Raw genomic sequence first — 12,537 nt, 5'->3', positions numbered from 1 at the left:
TTTGCATAACTTTTCGATCAAGCAAATTAAACCAATTCTATATTTCTTCTCAAACACCTCTGAGATGCTTTGCAAGCACCCGTTGACTAAACATCCTGAAAGGCAGATTGGTTATTATCTGACACATTATGGATTTAAACCAAGTTTCTGCAAGTAAATCGCCCCACTCAATCAAAATCCCACTTGGACATGGTCTGAAATTTAATATGTATAAAATAAACATGGAAGCAGTTGCTGAGACCCTGAATCGGGTTCAGACTCTTTGTAGATCACATTCTGTTTGTAGATCACAAACAAACTGTGTTGAATGGGATTGAGGAACTCTTCAATATCAATGTTTCCTTAACCTCAATAGACTGCACTCAAAGGGATATTATGTTTTTAAAGGGATAAAAGCAATACGAGTGCTTTTTGAATTCACTAACAAAACGGTTGAGAATTCACTCACAAATAGATTGAGAACTCTCACGTAAGTGGATTTCATCAAACAGAGGAGCTGTGAGGCTACATCAAAGATATGGTTCCATGTAGAACCAATAGACATGCCCTGATGTATCAAGATGTTCTGTTGCTATGTTTACAATAGACATGCCCTGATGTATAAGATGTCCTGTTGCTATGTTTACAATAGACATGCCCTGATGTATAAGATGTACCGTTGCTATGTTTACATTACAGTTAGATGCAATTTCAGGCACAACATATTTTTTTTTTTTTTTGTAAGATTATATATATTTTAAACAACACAAAACATACACACGCAAACGACATCGAACAAACAGGCACAATGTTTTCAAGGACAAAACCTTACTTGGAATGGTCAACTAAGTTGAACGCTTGGCTCTGAAAAGGGACTTCATAATTAAGCAATAAGGCCCGTGGGGGGGGGAGATATGTTGTATGGCCAATATACCACGGCTAAGGGCCATACATACCCCTGAGGTGCCCTCTTGCTATTATAAATTGGTTACCAACGTCATTAGAGCAGTGAAAATATATTTTTGGTCATACACCAGGGCTGTCAGCCAATCAGCATTCAGGGCTCGAACCACCCAGTTTATAATAAGACATATATAATACATCTCATGTATAATATTTAGAGTATTTTAGAATAAAAATTTAGAACTTGAAGTGGATAAAAATGTCAGAGCATTCAACCTCTACTTAATAGCATTTTCAAGCAGTGGACAAAAATCCAAACCTTTTCAAATTCATATTCTGGAGTTCTCAGTTAAGGTGTGAGGTTAGAACAAAAAGAATGCAGAACTATGCCGCAGTCAGTCAAGCATTAATATCTATAATAACTGTGTATTTCGATTCACATTCGTAACTGACTAGGGACATTTTTCTCAGTTTTGCCACCAAATGACTTGCCATGACACTAAGTCAGAATACATAATTGTCACGCCCTGGCCATAGAGAGGCTTGTATTCTCTATTTTGGTTAGGCCAGGGTGTGAGTAGGGTGGGCATTCTATGTTCATTTTCTATGTTTTGGATTTCTGTGTTTGGCCGGGTGTGGTTCTCAATCAGAGGCAGCTGTCTATCGTTGTCTCTGATTGAGAACCATACTTAGGTAGCCTGTTTCCCCACTGTTAGTTGTGGGTGGTTATTTTCTGTTTAGTGTTGGTTGCACCTTGCAGAACTGTTTCGGCTATTCTTTTTGTTATTTTGTATTCAGTGTTCAGTCAGTTAAGCTAATAAAGATGAACACGTACCCCGCTGCATTTTGGTCCAATGACTCCTCTTCTTCTTCCAACGAAAGCTGTGACAATAATGACATGACCTTCACTCAAAACATTTTAAAAAATAAACCCTTTGAAACTCAAATAAGAGAGACCAATATGACAAATAAATGTTTTTGTTTGTTTTTACAAACAACAGATAGAAAATACATTAGACCAGCATGGTACACACCTTACTGTGCATCAGAAGCCAAGTAGACATATCACTGTGAAATGAATGATGGTGAGGGGGAATAACATGTGGTGTGTTCATTGCAGGTAAAGGTTTCCACCATCTCTTTTCCATCCAACCCTGTGTTGTGAAAAATGAGTAACGTGCCCTTGGCTTTAACAATGTGCCAAATGTATTCGCTCAAGGCTTTACCCGGGGAAGGTGCCCAATGTTGTGTCTCACACACAGTATGCATTCACATTTTTTTTAAATCCATGGACGCTATGTTTAATTTACTGCACTACCTCAATGGGGAGATGACCTTTGACCTTCACCAGACAATGTAGGTCATTGCAGCGTTGATCTAATCAATAAGTTGTAATAAACAAATGGATGCTTAAAGTAGGAATTTTTGTGAAAATGTCAGACTTAACCAGGTCTTTTGGTTAACTTTTAATCTGCTCTAATGACCCCTCCAGGATGTCATTTCTGTTTGGTGCATTTCATGTGGATGTACAGTGTGTAACCCCTCTCTGTGAACTAAGCAATTGATCGTGTTTATTACAAAGAGTAAACTTTCTACTGCCCACAGACTAGACTAGATTAGGGAGCAGACGAGGCGAGGAGGCGAATGACGGAGTTGGTCATTGAAGGCAGTCAGTTAACAGTGAGTGGGTGAAGCTGCTTGTATGGAAGAGCTACCCGGGGGTGTGGGAAAAGAGGCCAGCGCAGAAATACATCTTAATTAGACATCTGTATCAAAGGAAGGATAAATAGATTGCCCTGTAATATCGTTCTTCTCTGTCCATTTAGACCCTGATGAAGAAAATAAACTTGTGATTGTTATTGAAAGTAACAAGTGATTCTCACTGAAAGTAACAAGTGATTCTCACTGAAAGTAACAAGTGGTTCTCATTGAAAGTAACAAGTGATTCTCATTGAAAGTAACAAGTATTTCTCATTGAAAGTAACAAGTGATTCTCATTGAAAGTAACAAGTTATTCTCATTGAAAGTAACAAGTATTTCTCACTGAAAGTAACAAGTGATTCTCACTGAAAGTAACAAGTATTTCTCACTGAAAGTAACAAGTGATTCTCATTGAAAGTAACAAGTGATTCTCATTGAAAGTAACAAGTGATTCTCACTGAAAGTAACAAGTGATTCTCATTGAAAGGCCAGCAGGATGTTTACTTTCATAGGTTGCTTTGAAATGTTACAAATATGATCACAGTACCTTGTGTGCATATTTAATATGCATTTTAGTTTAATCATGGGTATGTCTGTCATTGCTGAGAATAACCATGTTTTGTTTTCCGAGAATATTTTAGAGATCAACATCTTCAGTGTCTCTACTTTAAAACCATTTATGGTTAATTGTGTAGTAAGTGGGATGATCTTTTGGGAATACCTACAGTCCAGACCAATTCTATTCAGAAATAGTTGTAAGGGGATTGCATGAAAAATACACATTTGAATCTATGGCAGTTATTGTAGGTAGCACTGTGTAAAGATGCACTACAAAGAAATACCAATGCTGATTCAATTGACTGTCTCAATAAAAAACATTTGTGTATCTCTGCACACTCTAAAGTATTTTTCTCAATTCAAACTTAAATTTTGCCTCATTATGCATGCTAATGCATTCCCACCTATCTCAACTGTACTTCACACTGCCTTCTCCCACATGAACAAGAGGGGAAATAAGTATGTGAGAATGCTGTTCATAGACTACAGCTCAGCGTTCAACACCATAGTTCCCTCCAAGCTCATCACCAAGCCAGTGACCCTGGACTGAACCCCCCCCCCTCTGTAACTGGATCCTGGACTTCTTGACAGGCCAGCCCCGGGTGGAGAGTGTAGGCAACAAAACCACCTGGGGGGGGGGGGCTCAGTGGCAGGGACGGGGAGACTAGTCAGGAAAGATTAACTGCGCAAAGTACAGAGAGATCCTTGATGGAAACCTTCTCCAGAGCACTCAGGACCTCAGACTGGGTTCACCTTCCAACAGGACAACGACCCTAAGCACACAGCCAAGACAATGCAGGAGCGGCTTCGGGACAAGTCTCTGAATGTCCTTGAGTAGCCCAGCCAGAGGCCAGACTTGAACCCGATTGAACATCTCTGGAGAGACCTTAAAATAGCCGTGCAGCGACGCTCCCCATCCAAACTGACAGAGCATGAGAGGATCTGTAGAGAAGAATAGGAGAAACTCCCCAAATACAGGTGTGCCAAGCGTCATACCCAAGAAGACTCAAGGCTTTAATCGCTGCCAAAGGTGCTTCAACAAAGTACTGAGTAAAGGGTCTGAATATTTATGTAAATGTAATATTGTGTGTGGATTGATGAGGGGGGAAAAACGATTTAATCAATTTTAGAATAAGGCTGTAACGCAACAAAATGTGGAAACAGTCAAGGGATCTGAAAACTTTACGAATGCACTGTAGCTCCACTCTTGTATATTTTATTTTATTCCTCTTCTGTTACTTTTTAATTTTTGTTTCTTTTATTCAACTCTGCATCGTTGGGAAAGGCTCGTAAGCAAGCGTTCCACGGTACAGCCTACACCAATTGTATTTGGCGCATGTGACAAATACATTTTAATTTAATTTGACACCCCACATCCTAGGATTTTAGGATTTCAGGTCCTCATTCTGAGGCAAAGACAGGGCTAAGCTATTTTCATTCTGTTCAGCGATCCACAGTGCAATTACACAGAATTTGCAATTAACACTGAAAGTCTTTTGTAAATATGAGATCCGTGCCATCACAAGCTTCCAAATGTAAAATACATCCAGGATCATCATGACGTCATAGCTCATCTAATTCTTGGCACTTGATTGTTTTACTTCACCATGTAATTCCGTAGCAATGTAATTCCCTTTGTGATGCACGTGCTGCTTTGCTTTCCTGTTCATAAAGTGGATAAAAATAGAGATATTATCTTGACTTGAGTCCTTTTAAGCTAAAAAAAACTTTTTGCTCTAAGCAAAAACTGCCAGCTGCTGGTCCTCTGTATATCCTCAGATTCTGACACTGATAATGAATAAATAAAACATGGCTGACATCCTGTGATTCGAGCCAGAGCTATCAAATAGGATTTGCTTTAATTGAGGGTGCAATCCTTTTCCTTCCATTTATCTGAATATGCCTGAAGGTTGAATTTTAATAAGATATACAATTTGATCAGAATTTGAGAGCCTTACTTTTACAACACCCGTAACCCTTTCCTGCAGTCAATGACCAAAAGCACCTTTTTTGGCCTCATGGCTGGAATGTTTTTCATATTTTTCATAATTTCATAATTAATAAAGATGTTTGTTTTTTAAATGATGAAAATCAAGTGCTTATATATCAAACAATGTATTTCAGTCTTCTGTGATGTATATAAAGTGTAATATTGGGATGCAAACTCAAAATGTAATACATTTCAACTCTATATCTGACATGGTATAGGTGTCTTCTTTTTTTAAGCACATAACCATGTGTTTGAGGTGTATACTTTTGTTTCAAAGTAGATTCGTTTAAAGACTAGCAAGAATCACCCTAACCGTGATTTAGCCCACTACAGTATCGTTAAGCGAATTGTCTAGCAATCATTCTGCAGTCAAATACTTGCAGCTAATGAGCAATGCACACTACAATTTACACTTGTATTCCAAATATATAACTGAGGGGGATTTCACAAAAGATTTGTGCTGTATTTCCAAAACAAAACATCTATTCCCATCGCTATATTGACATGAAAATCCATGAATAAGATCCAATGATTTGTGACTAACTATTGGCAAAGTAGCCCATTATCATGGACTCAGTGGAATTTTCCCCAGTGTATCTTCTATGTTTTGATTGACAACTTATCTTGTGGGAAGAAAAGTCCTGTGTCAGGTTGTTTTTGGTCACCTTTTGGTCCACAGAGCGTAAGCCCCGCTGAATTATTATTGAAGACGTAACATGCCCAGACTCAGATTTTACACGTTTAAGCATATGATTCTTCTTCTTTCTCTATTTAGAATTTGCACAAAAAAAATCCTTTATTCATTCTTCAATCTGCTGTCTGATTAATATACAAACAAGTGAATTGCAGCATCGTGCTATTATGGGGGAAAGCTAATATTTCCATTTGACACTGCTAAAGCTGAGGACTATTTCAGATTTGTTTCATTACTCCTGCTGGGGTCACGCTAACACAATTTGTTTAAAGGTTAAAGGTCATGCCGTGAGCTAATGAGGAGAGCGTTATTCAGTTGCAGGTATCACTTTAAACGTCAGGTCTAACGAGGCCTCCAAGGAAAATGAAGAGAAGATTTAGAATCTGCCTCCTTATGGAGTCATGCCTTGCCAACTCATATTAAATTAACATCTGTTCGCCAGTCTAATGGACTGGTTAATTGCCTATTGCAATGTACTGAATTTGAGATGCCATTGCATTAATCAATCAAACATTGCAAATCATTGGATTGTCAAGATGATGTTGTCTCCTGAATAAAATGAGTGCAAGTAGACATCTTTGACAGCTGCTGATGAAAATGTAATGGCAAAATGTAAATCCCTTATATTATTTTAGTAGTAGACACCAGGATGTATGTGAAAATGTCAAAACTTTACAAAGCAATGCTTCAATGCTTGGTCTAAGCAAAAGGGGGAATGTAGACCTAATATACAATAACAACACATTTATCCTAAGTAACATACAATCATACATATTTGTATTGGTGACCTCAGCAGAAAGTGAACAAACAGTCCTGGTGTTGCAAGCGCCATCCTCTACCAACTAAGCCACTGTCGTGACATTTTATTAGTTCATGTGACGACTGTTCTTCCTCGAATGATTCAAAGTTTCCAATTGCGTGATTAACTGAATCAAGCAATTACTAACTCATTAACCTGGGGCACCGTGGGAAAACTAGTTTTATTGAGTTTCTATTTCCCAAATTAACTCAAAGAATATCAGAATATCGATTTTACAACAGCCGCTAATTAACCAGTTACCACTTACAATCTCGTTCTGAACGTCGTATAGCCCGTGAATCTGCACGGACCCGGTTCTCACCAATGAGCTCGTACCACACCAATCTTAGTTCAATATTTATTTACTAAAATTCTCAAATGATGATAAAAGATACACATAGTGTCACGGTCGTCGTGTGAAGGAGAAGAGGAGGACCAATGCGCAGCGTGGTAAGTGTCCATTTTAATAATAATACTGAACACTACAAAAATACAAAACAACAACGTGAAATGAACAAATGAAAATCCAAACAGTCCCATGTGGTCCAAACACAGACACAGGAAACAATCACCCAGGAAACACAATAGAAAACAGGCTACCTAAATATGGTTCTCAATCAGGGACAACGATTGACAGCTGCCTCTGATTGAGAACCATACCAGGCCAAACACAGAAATAGAAAATCATAGAAAAACTAACATAGACAACCCACCCAACTCACGCCCTGACCATACTAAAACAAAGACATAATAACAAAAGAACTAAGGTCAGAACGTGACACATAGACAAAACACATTATAGGCTATTGATTAGAACTTAGTATAATGGTCCACACTATGGCGCGTGTTAACCAAAATGTGGATTTCAAAGAGACAGAAAAAGAGAAAGTACACGAGAGAAATATACATTTGGGTGAATTTGTCAGCTATGCTTATTCTAACCCTAGCCTTGCCCCAAACTGCCGCTCTTATGGGTCAGAATATAATGATGTAATTACGCGGGGTAGACCTCCGAGGATTCTCTGCGTGGACTGTTCAGGGGACCTTTCAGCTACTCGATGACGCACTTCTCCTGCGCACCTCTCTGATCGTCCTCTCGATGTCAGTGTCCTTTTGGCTTAGAAGTCTGTTCCCTTGCCCTTGCTATGGAAGGGATCTTCTGAGGACAGACAGCTTTGTAGCTCAGAGCTCACAGCATAGGAATGAAACCTTTTAGATACCACAATTCGCTGGTATTGGATGCTAAGGGGGTCCGGCTTGAATTCACCCACTTAGACACAGCTACTCATCCGTAGCTTGGGTAGAAAAGGAATTCTTGGTCTTCAAACTTGTGTTGGGTTCTGGGTTCGTTTACTTTTTAGACCTTGGCTGCAGCTTGGGTCACATTGTCTTGTCTGTAAATTCTTTACTCACAGGTTTTATACCCTTGGGTCAGAAGTGGGCGTAACCGCCTTTAGGGCAATTCTCTGGGCGTACCAAGTTAATGAGGGCAAGGTCTAGATTTCACTCAAATCCAATTTTAGACAACTAACTTAACATTTCATCTTTACCAAAACATTCCCTTTGATTTGGACTTTTTCCATACAACATACAATGTATAAACATCAATCATATACTAGGAAAACTCTTCACGTTACAATGTTTTCGTAATAACGTAATCTATTAACCTTTATAACAAAACAAAAATGACATACATTTTCATATTACATCTATCGTCATGACCACCATTGTGGCTGACGGAAACCATTGTTCCAAAGTTCCTTTATTTCATGTTTAATGTTCTGAGGTTGGTTCTCCATAGTAACAGGACAAAGGAATTTGTCTGTGGCCTGAGGTTTACCAGGGGCTTGAGGGGTCATAAAAACCCCACATCTTCAGACCCCCAGATCTCTCCTCCTCTGTTGGGGTTGAGAGATAATCTGTAGGGTTGTGGTCTCCTGTAACCTGACCTGATCAGGACAGTCATGACACCACACAGGACCACAACCCAGCTCCCCACATCTTCACATCTACGTAGTATTATTCAGACTCATTTAGGTGCCAGAGTCTAACCAAGCTAGGCTTCAGAACAATGGACTGCAAATAATATATTCCATTTAGCAGACATTTTTATGGAAAGTGTGTTATAGTCATGTGTGCATACAGTTGATGGGGCCAGGAAAAGAACCCTCTATCATGGTGTTAGAAGCACCTTGCTCTATCAACTGAGCTATAGACGACCACCAAGAAGAGCACAAATTGGGTCACAATAGCCTATGTAATGTGGGTAACAAATCGTGAGCAGGCTGAAACGTGAGCAGGCTGCACCGTGAGCGCGCTGAATTGTGAGCAGGTGAATCGGGAACAGGCTGAATCGTGAGCAGGCTGCGTCTGAAAATTGTCTGAAAATTCAGTGAGGTTGAGAACAACGATTGGTTCAACATGTTTATTTGTTTATTTTGATCCCAATTAGCAAGTAACAAAATACTGACACACTGATAGACAAGGTCTGTCACACAAATGTAAAATACAACGATATACAAACAATACTCAATAAAAATGTATAATAATAATACAAACAATACAACAACAATAATGTGTATTAGAGTGTGTCTGACTCTGCATGTGTGTCTGTGTGAGTGTGTGTATCTGTGTGTGTGTGTGTGTGTGTGTGTGTGTGTGTGTGTGTGTGTGTGTGTGTGTGTGTGTGTGTGTGTGTGTGTGTGTGTGTGTGTGTGTGTGTGTGTGTGTGTGTGTGTGTGTGTGTGTGTGTGTGTGTGTGTGTGTGTGTGTGTGTGTGTGTGTGTGTGTGTGTGTGTGTGTCCTCACAGTCCCCGCTGTTATATGATATTTTGTTTAATCAGATTTTTAAGGTAATTTTGTTGTTTGCTTAAATGGAGATGGAAGGGAGTTCAACGTGATCACGGTTCTGTATAATACTGTGCTGCTGTGAATTACTTTTGGTCTTAGGGACTGTGAAGAGACCCCTGGTGGCATGTCTTGTAGGGTATGTATCGGTGTCAGAGCTGAATGTTATTTGATTATGCAGACAATCTGTAATTTTAATCACTCTAAAACTTCTCATAAAAACTAGAATAAAAGCAGTTATTTCTCGTCAACGCTCAACCAGGAAAAACTGGCATTCATGTTGTTGATATTAGTTGTGTGTGTGCAGTTAAGGGCAAGGCGTGCTGCTCTGTTCTGAGCCAGCTGCAGCTTTATTAGGTCTTTCTTTGCTGCACTTAACCATATTACCAGACAGTAATCAAGATGGTACAAGACCAGAGCCTGAACAACTAATACAGTTGATATTTTTAAAACTGACAAATCTCTCCCCAACAACTTTGTCAGTATGACTTGACTATGATAATTGACCATCCAGTGGAATACCTAGGAGTTTAGCTTCCTCAACTTACTCAATGGTCACACCCTTCATGCACAGTAATGTATTTAAGTCCAGTTTATTATTACTAATCACCCATTCTGATAATGACTATAACTCCTTATTTAGATTTTCTGTGACCTCACTGGCTTTGGGTGCTGACATGTAGAGTGTGGAATCATCCACATACGTCATTCTTGTGTAAAACCATTGGCAAATCATTTGTAAAAATAGAGAAGAGTAATGGCATAAGGAAACTGTCCTGAAGGACACCACACTGTACATAGCTGATGTCAGAGAAGCTTCCATTGAAGAACACTCTCTGGGTTCTATTGGATAAATAACTCTCCAAGCATGTGATGGCAGGTGATTTAAAGCTATAGCAAGTTTCTTCAAGAAAAATGTATGATCAATAACATCAAAGGCTGCACTGAATTCTAACAATACAACTCCAACTATCATCTTGTTATCCATTTATTTTGACCATTCATCAGTCATCTGAGTCAGTGCAGTACTAGTTGAGTGCCTTTCTCTATATGCGTGCTGAAAGTCAGTAGTTAACTTGTTCTCTGAAAAATGCAATTGTATTTGGTCAAACACAATTCTCTCCATCAGTTTACTAAGAACATGCAGCAAACTGATTGGGCAGCTGTTAGAGCTAGCAAAGGGTGCTTTACTATTTTTAGGCAGTGGAATTACTTTGGCTTCCTTCCACGTCTGTCAACACACACACTCCTTTAGTCTTTGATTAAAGATATGCTGTAGCAAATAGGGGTGGCAATACAGTCTGCTACCGTTCTCAATAGTTTCCCATCAAGGTTGTCTATACCTAGTGGCTTATCATTATTGATGGATAACAATAGTTTTCCCACCTCTCCCACACTAACTTCACAAAATTCAAAACGGAAATCCTTCTTTTAAAATGAGATCTTTATACAAAGATATGATGGCTCACTATTCAATGTTGTCATTTTACTTCTGAGTGTTTCAACTTTTACTTGTGAAATAGCCATTGAAATGAATGGAAATGTTGAAAGGTTTTGTTGTAAATGACCCATGAACTTCAATGAACGATGGAGATTAATTGGGTTTTCTGCCGATGATATAATTTAAGATACTCAAAAGTATTTTTCCAATGTGTAATTTATCTTTTGTAATATAATTTATTCTCCTTCATCTTTTCTCCTTTTTTAAAGTTTAGTCACAACATTTCTCAAATTACGGTATGTCAGCCAATCAGCTGAGCAGCCTGACTTATTTGCCACTTCTTTTGCATAATTCTTTGAACCATAAAATGTTTTAATCAATATAGAGGGCTCTAACAGTTCTCACAGTTAGTTTCTTAAAGGTGCACACTTACCAACACCTGACATTAATCATTTTACAAATACTTATAGTGCTGCATCTGAATTTACTTCCTCGTGCCCATCAAACCAACATACATGTACATTTTTTACATCTTCAACAAGAGTCCTGATCTCTTATAAATGATTTTAGGCCCAACCTTTGACACTTTGGCTTTCCTCATTATTGCCACAATGTTATGGTTACTACATCCAATGAGAACTGAAATTGCTTTGCAAAGCTCTGCAGCATTAGTGAAGATATGATCAATACAAGTGGATGTCACAGATACAACACTATTGGTGTCCACTCTAGTTGGTTGAGTGATAACCTGGGTCATGTTACATGTTAGTCAGAGTTAGAAGATTCCTCTTGAGAGGACAGATAGTTGCTAACCAGAAAATAGACTTCTTTTAACATCACACACACTATCAAGCATTGCACACATATTATCCATATACTGACTGTTAACACTTTGTGGCCTACATTAGTCCCCCAAAACCAGACACTTTAGATGAGGCAGGTGAACTTGCAACCACAAGATCCTCTCTAAACTTTACAGGAATATGGCTCTGAACATATACAGCAACACCTCCCCATAGGCATTCCTAGTCTTTTCTGTAGATGTTATATCTTTGTATTGCTACTGCTGTATCATCAAAGGAATTATCTATGTGAGTTTCAGAGTTGGCCAGTATATGAATGTAATGGAAGTTATTGATTTCATTAACCTTATTAACCTTTCTAAGGCTACATATATTAATATGGGCTATGCGTAGACGTTTCCTGGGTAGCTTATCAGAGAAAGAACTAATATGGAGAGAAACGTAAATTAATATGTAAAATAATACATAAAATAAAAATAAAAAAATTGTTTAGCTAATAGTCAGTCAATCAGGCACTTGTGTCAGTTAGTGTATGTGTGTGATGTTGGGCCACTCTTCCCAGGCTTTTTGGAGGGAGAGTGGACAATGAGCTTTTCGTAGAGAATCTAGGCAGTGTCCCCACACTCTTTGGCAACTTTCATAGCTGGGATAAGCTATTTCTGCCTCTGGCGCACAGCTTCAGAGAAGTCATTGTTGACGAAGATGTTGGTTCCTCTCAAGTTCTTGGCTCTCTAGAACAGCCATCTTGTCCTTGAACCTTAGGAACTTGACCACTATCGGCCTGGGTCTGTCACTTGGGCTGCTTACAGGTTACAGGTTACT

The sequence above is a fragment of the Oncorhynchus gorbuscha genome, linkage group LG07, assembly GCF_021184085.1.
Source record: "Oncorhynchus gorbuscha isolate QuinsamMale2020 ecotype Even-year linkage group LG07, OgorEven_v1.0, whole genome shotgun sequence".
Taxonomy (NCBI): Eukaryota; Metazoa; Chordata; class Actinopteri; order Salmoniformes; family Salmonidae; genus Oncorhynchus; species Oncorhynchus gorbuscha.
This window is presented reverse-complemented; position numbering follows the sequence as displayed.